Genomic DNA, 11,104 nt, shown 5'->3' with positions numbered 1-11,104 from the left:
TATATCGGTCAGGGTTGCCGGCAGTCAGTTCTCACGGCCTTAAACCGTACGAGTCGCCGTCAAAACAAAGACCAGGCACTCAATGGATGGCCAAGGGTGCCGGGGGTTGAGCTCTTTTGTCGGTCGCGTTCGACGTCGCACGCCCGCTGCGTATACACGCCGCCGAGTGTGCGTGCACGTGCTTCGCGTGACACAATTGGGTCGCACGGTTGTTATCGTGGCGCGCCATTTTTTTTTTTTTCTGTCAGGCGTTGCGTTTCACGCATACGCACTCCGCTCCACAAAAGAGGCGGTCGTGTGGGATGACACCGCGACCTTCGACGGGTTCGACCGATTGCTTTAATGCGCGAACCGGATTGGACCTGATTACTGCAGGTTCGGTGAACCGGTTCGGAACCGGCTACGGCATCCGATGGGCATGGTGAGTCTATGTAGAGCCGATTTCGTCGTTAACGCAGTAGGCTGGCGTGTAGCCAGGAACTTTTCAATGGTGGCGAAAGTGGTGGGGATGGGGGCACTTGCTGAAGGTTGACTGTTATAGAAAAACACCATTATTCCTTTCCTATTTTCGGTAAAGCACGCTCCTGCGTCACATTTTTTTCAGTGGGAGGGGAGCACCTAGGTCACGCCCCCCTTCTTATCTCGGCTACGGGCCTAGCTGGAGAACAGGTGTTATGCCGATAATGTTGAACGCATACTGCACTCCTTTCAAGAATTTCTGGCAAAAATTTGTGATTTGTGCTGCGTGAACATTTAGGTTGCATCAACACTTACATTGTGCGTTGCAAAAAGTTTGTGTGGGCGGATGTCATCCTAAGTGTACCTTCACCAGTGTCATATTAACATTATAATTATAATAATAAGTGAACGAGGAGGAGGGCCGAACGCATTGAGTCAGCACTAACTTTCCTCAAAGAGTTTGCATAACGAAAGGAAACCTGAAAAATATGAAGACATGCAAAAGAGATGGAACGCATATTACCAACAAATTTATCTCTAACGTGGCGCGCTTCAACATTTTGTCACGTAGTTGTGACATAGGCGAGGGTAGCTGGCGACGTGCCTAGTCTGAAAATCTATATTTGGCCTAACTTATCGCCAGACACAAAGTGGGATTGCAATGATACTCTGGCACTGATCACTGGCACAAAGCATCGGCTGTCAATAAGCTGATCATCGTTGGGACGCACCATCTTTTGCGCATTGCGCATAGAACTTTCCAACCTTATCTTTGGTGGTCGCGTAAGCTCTGGAAAAATATTGAGTGTTTATGTTGCGTTAGTAATCTTATCAGAATGATCTACTACAAAAGTGAAGCAATCCTTCTGCATGGTCAGCAGGCCGTCTATCACAGGGCTACGTCATTACTCCAAACTACTGAGAAGAAAAAAAATTGACAGCATATCCACCGAATGAATAATAATAAGTGGGGCGGAGCATGTGTCCGTCCGTTCGTCCATCCGTATGTCCATCCATCCGTATGTGCATCCATCCGTCCATTCATCTGTCTGTCTGTCTGTCTGTCTGTCTGTCTGTCTGTCTGTCTGTCTGTCTGTCTGTCTGTCTGTCTGTCTGTCTGTCTGTCTGTGACGGACAGGCGGATGCTTCGCCCCACTCATCATCATTCACTCCGTGGGTAGGCTTCGAATTTCTTATTATAACCGTGCCATCTCTCCTGCTTAATTGTCAACTATACAAAAACCACTTGCGACATCTAATAATATTATTTACAAGGACATATACCCACAACGCCATCAAGTGAGCGATTCCCGAAAGTAGCTAGAAGTGGCTACTACTACTACATACTGCTACTATACGAGGGAACGACCCACATCCAAGAAACTTCGCCCATAAATAAAAAAAAAGCTACTATATGAATGTCGCGTAGTGCGAGGAGCCTCTTGAATGCTTGTATGTAAAACTGCGAGGCTGAACTGTGCCCTAGAGAACTAACCTGAGACAAGCTCACGCACCCTACTATTGCGTGCAACCGCGAGTGATCGTGAAAGCTTTCTTTGCTACTTATAGAAAGCATCGCCAACGCGGAACGCGCGGACCGTGTTTACGCCTCCACATTTTCATTGTTGATATAACCCTCTATTCTCCTAATCGCGCCCATGCATCCAGCTGCTATATATATATATATATATATATATATATATACATATATATATATATATATATATATATATATATATATATATATATATATATATATATATATATATATATATATATATATATATATATATACAGTTCCTCGCCCCACCGTGGTCGTATAGCGGCTAAGGTACTCGGCTGCTGACCCGCAGGTTGCGGGTTCGATTCCCGGCTGCGGCGGCTGCATTTCCGATGTAGGCGGAAATGTTGTAGGCCCGTGTACTCAGATTTGGGTGCACGTTAAAGAACCCCAGGTGGTCGAAATTTCCGGAGCCCTCTACTACGGCGTCTCTCATAATCAAATGGTGGTTTTGGGACGTTAAACCCCACAAATCAATCAATCAATCAATCAGTTCCTTCAACGAACTATCGCTGCAGGTTTGTCGAAGTTTATGAAAGCAATTCCAAAAGCTGCTCACGTAGGTTTCCAATATTTATTTCCGGCGAAAAAAAGTACGTAAGAATAAACTTTCGAATGAATATAGTAGTCATTTGGTGGTTCCTTTTAAACCACAGCCCCGCTGAGACGCGCGCTGCAAACAACCGACACTCATCCAGACGCAAGAAATGCGCGTGGGCAACGGTGTTATTGCTCGTTCCGGTTTTTGCTCTGTGTTTTCAGGGTTGCCGTCTCCCACGCCTATTTGCGTCAGGCGCGTTCAGTACCATGCAAGCTGTACCTATTCGATGATCTTTAGTTTCGCACAGCGCCGGTTCCTATAAGGTTAGGATTATGCCTTTCTTGTTCCCGACGGAAACTGTTCGAAGTGGCGGTGTTCGAAAAAAGGGCTGCATTCACTTTCGATCAGTGCACTTGCGTGCATTCCGAGTGCTCGGGTTCCAACTTCGGCATAACTGGATAGATAGATAGATAGATAGATAGATAGATAGATAGATAGATAGATAGATAGATAGATAGATAGATAGATAGATAGATAGATAGATAGATAGATAGATAGATAGATAGATAGACGCCAGGAGTGCTTGCAGTATGCAAAGAAATGGTTCGCATTCAATATCGCGATGGAAAATAGGTGATGGGGGACAGAAAAGTAATGAAGAGAAGAAAGAGAGAAGGAGGATGAACGTGCAAACACACGCGGAAACACACATGAGTGTAACAATTGTCCAAAGAGGCGGGTTGCTCACACGAAGTACATTAGCACTTTTGTCGCTTTCAGGCGTGAACACAGCGCACGTCCTGTAGCATACTAACGCAATCTGTTATTTTGAAGAGGTTAAACCTCAACAATGAGTATTCCAACACGTCTAATATTGAAGGAAATGCAGTAAAACCTCGTTCTTTCAAACTGGAAACCCCGCCGTGGCGGTCTAGTGGCTAAGGTACTCGGCTGCTGACCCGCAGGTCGCGGGTTCAAATCCCGGCTGCGGCGGCTGCATTTCTGACGGAGGCGGAAATGTTGTTGGCCCATGTGCTCAGATTTGGGTGCACGCTAAAGAACCCCAGGTGGTGAAAATTTCCGGAGCCCTCCACTACGGCGTCTCTCATAATTTTGGGGACGTTAAAACCTACATATCAATCAATCAATCAATGAATCATTCAAACTGGAAGGGGCCTAGAGAATTGTTCGAATTAAGCGGAGTGAATTAGCGGGCTTGCGCGAGTACGAACGCAAGTCGAGCCACTCTGCGCGGACAGAACCCAAAGTAGTCACATCTAGACTGGTTGTCATGACTAAGGTGCTACTTGGTTTGCGGCAGGTGATTTCGCAAATAACGTTCATGCAACTGTAACAGTGGACATAATTGATCAGTGATACGCCAGAAGGAAGCACCGTGATGCACCTATGTGAGCAGTGAGCCGTTAATTAAAAAAATGACAATTAACGCTCTTCGCACTATTTTGGCTGCAAAATACAGTTATATACATGCCAGAAGAAACGCAATGCAATTTAAAAGTAATGAATATTTGTATTTGCTTGCAGTTCTGCCACGGGCCCACGATCATCGTTTTTACCTTTCCTCAAAAGCTCCGGTGCAACGTCCGTATTCTCATGTGCTAAAAACTGCCGCTGTTTGGTTGTGTCGAATCTAAACCAAATTTGGATACGTTTTGTTTTGCAACACATTGTGATCACTTGGGGCCGACGTCCGCGAGCCGGGATGAAAACTGTGCATGTCTTCCGAGATTGAATTCAGTATTGGGAATACCAACGGGCTCGAATTATCGGGAGCTTTTTCCTAATATGCCAGGCTGCGCCAGAACCAGGCCTTAAGTTGGAATCAGCCGAGTTCGAATTAACAGAGTTCGAATAAACAAGCTTCTAGTACACATAAAACAACTATTTTTGCGGTTACTTTTTTTTTTCAAATCACTAATGCTGTATGCCCCGAGAGGAGCAACAGAGCGTTTCGTAGCGTTTCTGCTGTATAATGTAGAGTTCACGAAACGTACTAAGCTGTTATTTTAGTTTTTTTAGCTGTAGAAGATAAACATCAAGTCGCGGCAATGAAAACTCGATTAAGCTAACGTAACGAGCGATGCAGCAAAATGACTCCACCATGCAATACAAGGTTTTTCTCTTCTTTCTCCAGCGGAATTTATTGTGAAACCTCGCAACACAAAATCGAGCGTCCCAGGTCTCTTAGCCTCAAGTGTGGAGCACGCAAATTCAAGGTACTTAATATTGCGGAGATTCAAGAAAAACGGCAATGCGGAGAAAAAAAAAGCGCGAGTAAACGCATAAGCGAATTTCAAGTTCACTCAGGAAGAAAAGGAAAATGGCGCTGCCAAAGGACGTTAGCGAAAGCGGCTCCAGCCTTTCGAGGGACAGAGATTTCTTCGTGTAGCCTTGGGGCGTACTGCGGAGAGAAACTGGAAGAAGGTTGGAGGGTGGGAGGGGGGGGGGGAGCGCTAGAGAAGAGGGGATGATTTCGCTGACGCAATACTGTTCTTGATTCGCGCAGCACGGAAACGGTCGCCCCTCCATTTCTGCTTAGACAGCGGAAATTTATTCATCCGTTCGCATATTATAATGGTATTGGTCGATTCTCGTTTGCGAGTGAGCGAGCAGACGTTTTTCGCTTAACAGGCAAGGCCGCTGCATATCGTTGGGAACGGGACCCTGTACCCTACGTTCCGAGGTTACTTTCAAAGGAAACCATTTTGAAAGAGGCGGTTCTGTAGTTACCGATTCTCTCTGGTCGAGAATTCCGGTGTGTTTTATTCGACGTCGGATTTCCTAAGATTGTGTTTTTCTTGAGGGTGAAGCTGCGGTAAAAGTGCGTTGCGTACGTGCTGCAGCTTTCGTCTGTGCGTGACCAGCCGTCTCGCTAACTGTTGTGGGCTCGCCTGCTGCTTTATGTTTCCAAGGTATACCATTAAACATACTGAACTGCTTTAGTACAAAATCGTTTCAGGCTTCAGCATCACAAGCTGTCCCTCTCGACAGAGGGATTGTTATATGCATGAGCGCGCGGCACTTAAATGAGATTGCAATAGCTTCCGTGTTCGTGTACACGAAACGACTGAATAGTTTAGGGATTCACGTGAATACATTCATTTCACAGAGAATAACGGGAAAGATAAGAAAAAGAAAGACAAGAGAAAAGTGAGCACCAGCATATGTTACCGTAATCAGTGACCAGTGGGCATACATGCCTTAAGAATATTCATATGAGAGAGGTTTTTTTATTTATTTATTTCAACATACTGCAGCCCCGCAGGGCTATCGCAGGAGTAGGCAAATACATACATAGAAGAGAATAACAAGTGCGCCCTACATCAATGGTTAGTAATATACAATAAATATTCATCCAATGAAAAAGATCGAACGTAACCAGGCAAAGAATTCCACAATTCAATAGAACGAACAAAAAAAAACTATATTTAGACGCCATCGTACGATGAGCAAAGGTAGACATGTTTAACTCATAGAAATTTCGGGTGGTCGTTGGTCTAGCGTGTGCTATATATTTGCTGAGTAAAGGAAACCGTAGATAGATTTTTTTTTCTACGAACATCTCCTGGGTGTACAGGAATTGTCTTTATATACTTAAGTTATACGACGTACGGCATGGCGTTCATCATACCGGCAACAAAATGTTGAAGCTATGCTTGATATGTAGGGCAAATATAATTTAGCATCACCTTCTCAAGATAACGTAAATTGCATGGGAAGTTAGAGCAAATATCTGACTGATTTAGAAACTCACAGACCTTTTTTCAAACTGATTACTTTACTATGCTGTCCTAATTTTACCAGATTTAGTAAACGACGTATATTATTATTTTTTTTTAAATGAATGCATCACATCACTTCTGATGTATGGGGTCATTTTCATACTTTCCGTAAGTTTGCGGAAGCTAATTCGTAGGCGCTTCAATAAATATTGAACTCTTCAAGCATTGAGCGAATTAATTATGCAGCTTATTCAGAAATAAATGCGAAATGAGCTTTTTTTTTATATTTATTTCAAACCTTGCATATAAGAGAATATTTTCTTGAATTTGTGTATGTCAATATACAAGCTCATTTCACCTGCAAAAAATACGAAAAATATTTTCAATAACCATTTATTCTACTAAAATCTTGTGTAGGTGAGCTCTTCAATTTTATGTTTAACTCATCTCAGTGAACAACTGCATTATGTGGGTAAGTGACCCATAAGAATTCGTGTAACATTAAAGCCAGGCCCGTTCAAATTCTCTATAAAGAATGAGTGGACTTTATTGCTTTGCAAAGTAAATGAGTTCCTCAGCAACATTGGAGATTGTTAGAGGTTATGCAGTTTACGTAACGTGGCAATCCAATTCAATAGTTCATTTACAGCGCAATTTGCTTTTAGAAATTATATTGCACGTGCGTAGTTTACAGTAGTGTTGTCCGCATGTTTCATCCCTTTACCCTGTTTGTATAGCGTTTTCACGTGTAAGCGCACTGCTTCTTTTAGGGTAAACTCTTTGAGTCTTCATCATTGCTTGAGATAAATTTTTGAATTGGCTAGTGCAGAATGCAGCCCTCACAAAATAAATTGTTCTTGCAAATTATATATTCCAACAAATAGCGTTTTCTAAGCATATATTTTTTTCGTGCGGTTGTCTAGCACTGCTTGGGTTACGGGAAATTATGCTTGAGCAATAACTATTTGCGGAGATAGTTTTTCGTCAATTCTTGTCCAATTAAAATGCGTAACGTTTAGAGAATGAAGTATCGATTGTTTTGAAGCTGCCATCTCATAGATTCATTTAACCTTTGCTTCCGGTATTACAGTTGTTTGAAGCTGGTTCGCGATGAAGGCGGGTATTACTGCGACGGTCGTGCTGCCCAGAAGGTCGCCGCCATATCGCTGCGCATGCGCGGGCTGATATAAATGTCGAAGCCATGCTTAGGACTACCGCTCGAATTCCTACGTAAAGCAACACGCTGCGTGGCATCGTTTAAACGAGAAGAACAAAATCAACACTGCGCGTAAAAAGCCACCCTGATTTTGCTTGATCATGTCCTTAGCTTTATTTTTTTTTTTCGGGAACAGGCCAAATGCGTCAACGAACCGCCAGAAGAAGTATGCGGTGCAAACACAACGGAAAGACTGTTTACTTCGTGGAAGGACCTCGGCGTCCCGGCGACGCGGTGCTGCGTATACAGTAACTCTATCGAAAAGGCAGCAAACCTTGACCCGTCAAGTTCGCCCAAGTGAACGTTTATTTTTCTTCTTTCTCTTTTTCTCGCCATTGACGCAGCGAGGAGAGTTATATTAGGACAACACGTGGAGACAGGAGTGGCGGCTTGCGTAAGCTCTTCTGAGATTGCGAGGAGACCCTGAAAAGCTTGTAGAGCTCAGAAGACTCCGAGGAGCTTATCTATGGGTGCTGATTCCACAACCTCGTATGTCACGGCTCGATACCGATATAGCGTAACCAGCGATCATTAAGACTCAAAGCTTAGCTGTTGTGTATATACCTTCGCGTATGGATTGCCAGAATCCTTCGAATTAGGCTTAGGCGCCGTACTTAGGGGACCATGAGACAGAGCAAGGTGATAAATGTGCGCATGCGTCTGCCTCAGGAAAGCTAAAAAAATGGCAGCATATCCTCTGGACGAATGATGGAGAGTGGGGCGAAGCATGCGTCCGTCCATTCGTTCTTGCTTCCGTCCGTCCATGCGTCCGTCATTGTTACTCTCCGTGCGTGCGTCTGTTTGTGCGTCCACACGTCCATCCATGCGTCCATTCCTGCGTTCGTCCATGCATCCACCCCTGCGTCCGTTCATGCGTCCATCTGTCCGTGCAGTCCGTGCGCCCGTCCATGCATCTGCCTGTGTGTCCGTTCGTCCATCTAGTCAACACTCCAAGTACCACCATCTCGCATCTTTTCATCATATAATCCCCATATTGAAGAACCGCCATCCAGCAGACATTCCAAGGACTAAACAAATGGTGGCACACGCACACTTTCTAACGGCTGGCGCTTCGTGTCTACTTCCCACCTTTAACCACACCGAGTTCATGGCATATACTAGTTCACTGTATTCATGGCACTGCGGCCCAATACTCGTTAAACCTTTCTAAAATCAGGGAGGTTACGCCCAGCGAGTATAACGTAGCAACCCTTTCTTCTCAGATAGTGCTCAATGCACATGCCAATAGCTGCTAACGGGGAATGACAGACAGGAGAATTCGGCTTTTAGTTAGTGCGCACGCTGCGAATTTTTTATTGTTCAACGAGGAAGAGAAGAAATCTCCCCCCGGCACCACCTCGCAGGTCGAAACGTAAGACTGGTTACGCACTACGACTACGACGAGAGACGAACGGGTGCCACCTTACGGAGCTTCGCTCCTAAAACATGAGGCTAGCCTTTCTCGAAGACTAGCTAGCATTGCAAGGATCACATGACGTAGGAGGCGAAAGTGGGCTGTGCTGGTGTAGAGTACGTTTCTTACAAAACTTTCTGCGCACAATCGGCCAGAGTTTAAGAAAACATGGGAAAATGTTGGGCAGGCGTACGTACTAGTGGCGTGTAGATTGAGGAAGCAACAAAGATGGTCACCTTCCTATCCTGCTTTCTTTCCTCCTTGCGCTCGTTTTTCTTTCTCACTTTTTTCTGCACTATACGATACGAGGATATATGCTATGCCTTCCTTTTCACTCTCGTTTTTAGATGCGGAAGCATCTTATACTCGCGCCTTGTAGTGCGCCGTCCGCGCCGTCCGCGCCGTCCGCACCGCTTCTCGAACATTCGACAGCTGACGCGCGCGCATGCGCCGTCGCGCCGTCGCCCACTCTTCACCATCTGTGCATCCCTTCCTCCTCTACACACCGCGCGCGCTTCACTCCTCCACCATCTGTGCACCCTTCCTCCTCTACACACCGCGTTCGACATCTACAATTCTCCTGATTCTCCAGTGGACGCGCATGTGGCGTCGCGCTTCGAGAACATTCAACAGCTGACAGTGCATGCGACGTCGTGCTGTATATATACTCAAGGTCGGCGCTCGCTCGCTCAGTTGCCGCTCGTCGGTTGGTTTGTACGGCGCGTCGACGTCCAAGGTCGCGGTGAAATGAATTCCAACGAATCCACAAACACAATGATCGACGTCCCTTCGACCAGCGCCGCCCTTTCGCATACGTGTGTACGTGTTCACTCATTTAACACCCCCTCCTACAACCACGTTAACCAATTTAGCCATCGACCCAAGTAAGTCGCAATTTAACACCCCATTTCACAACCACGTTAACCAATTTAGCCATCGACCCAAGTAAGTCGCACTTTAACACCCCGTTAACCAATTATATGCTCCGCATCCTCCTCAGTTTTCCCCCGAGGGAAGCTGCGGGCAATTTTTTTCCCTTCTCCTCATCGTCACATCGGTTTTGAACTACTCTTCCATATTATACGATGCATGACTATACTATGCAAGAGAGAGGAGGAGGAATAAACTTTATTGTTTGAAACAGCACATCGGTGCAGGTTCCGCTTGCACACTAGGTGGGAAGTCTCCTCATTCCAGGACCCCTCTGGCCTTGGCTGCCTGCTTGGCCCTGGCGACGAGACGTCGTTCTTGGTCCAGGTCCATCGAGGCGAGCTTGGCCTCCCACGTTTCGAGAAAGCAAGAGAGATGCAGGAGCGACAGAAAAAAAAGTTTTATTAAAAAATAAGTAGATCACGTCAGGCATTGCCCGTCGCCTCTAAGCTATCGGACCGGATCCCCTTAGACACGAGAGCGCCAAGAGCTTGACTCACGATGTCTTGCTGGACGTTGGGTTCTGGATCACGGAGTAGGGCCTCCCAGGATTCTTAAGTGTGGAAGCCATCGTACGGACATATCCACATTATGCGTACCGAATTCCCTATCTCATCAAAAAGTTTTCACTGTGACTGGAAAATTTCTGGTCGCACTTGCTGTAAGCAGGTTCTTCGCCCATACCCTCTTTCAGAGGGTATACTTTCCCAAGATTGTGCCAACGCCACCTGCAGTGTTGCCAATCACAGCTGTGCTCTTGAAAGTTATCTCATGCTCCTTTAGGAGTTGCATAACACCGGTGTACCAGGAACATTTTAGATTGCGATCATATCTAACCCAGACAGGAGTTCTTAGTCTGTCATTGGCTCCTTTACGCATGCTGCAGGGCACAGTTCAGAAATTTTCTCCTGACCGAGGATGACACCGACGTAAGCTTTGAAAATCATCTTAAACGGCTGTCCGTAGAACGCTGTTTGGGGGTGGCATCAGCATAGCATCTTACATTATCTTTCAAGCACTCTTCAGCGCCTCGAACACTGTCCCATGACATATGCTTACGTGACTGCTGAAGTGTCTCTTTGCAGCAGTATTTCGCGAAGTTTAAATATTCGTGATGTCCACAACTCTCATTGCCGGCATCACATCTCATCCTACATGCTTGAATGGCCGATGGTTCAAGCGTCAACACAATTTGTAGGTAAGTCGTGGTTCTTATTCCACATTGACTAAGTACCAGGAC

General features: G+C 45.6%; 1 long non-coding RNA gene across 1 annotated transcript in view; it reads left to right on the top strand.

Annotated features, from left to right (window-relative positions):
• The first annotated feature begins 294 nt into the window (after positions 1-294).
• Positions 295-11,104, top strand: part of LOC142765476 (uncharacterized) — a 51,525-nt gene continuing 40,715 nt past the window's right edge. Inside the window, exon 1 of the long non-coding RNA XR_012884276.1 lies at positions 295-421. This is a non-coding gene — a long non-coding RNA (uncharacterized LOC142765476). The remainder of the gene's footprint in view (positions 422-11,104) is intronic.

Source organism: Rhipicephalus microplus, chromosome 6, assembly GCF_043290135.1.
Source record: "Rhipicephalus microplus isolate Deutch F79 chromosome 6, USDA_Rmic, whole genome shotgun sequence".
NCBI lineage: Eukaryota > Metazoa > Arthropoda > Arachnida > Ixodida > Ixodidae > Rhipicephalus > Rhipicephalus microplus.
Note: the sequence above shows the minus strand (reverse complement) of the source record. Positions and strands in the feature narration are given on the sequence as shown.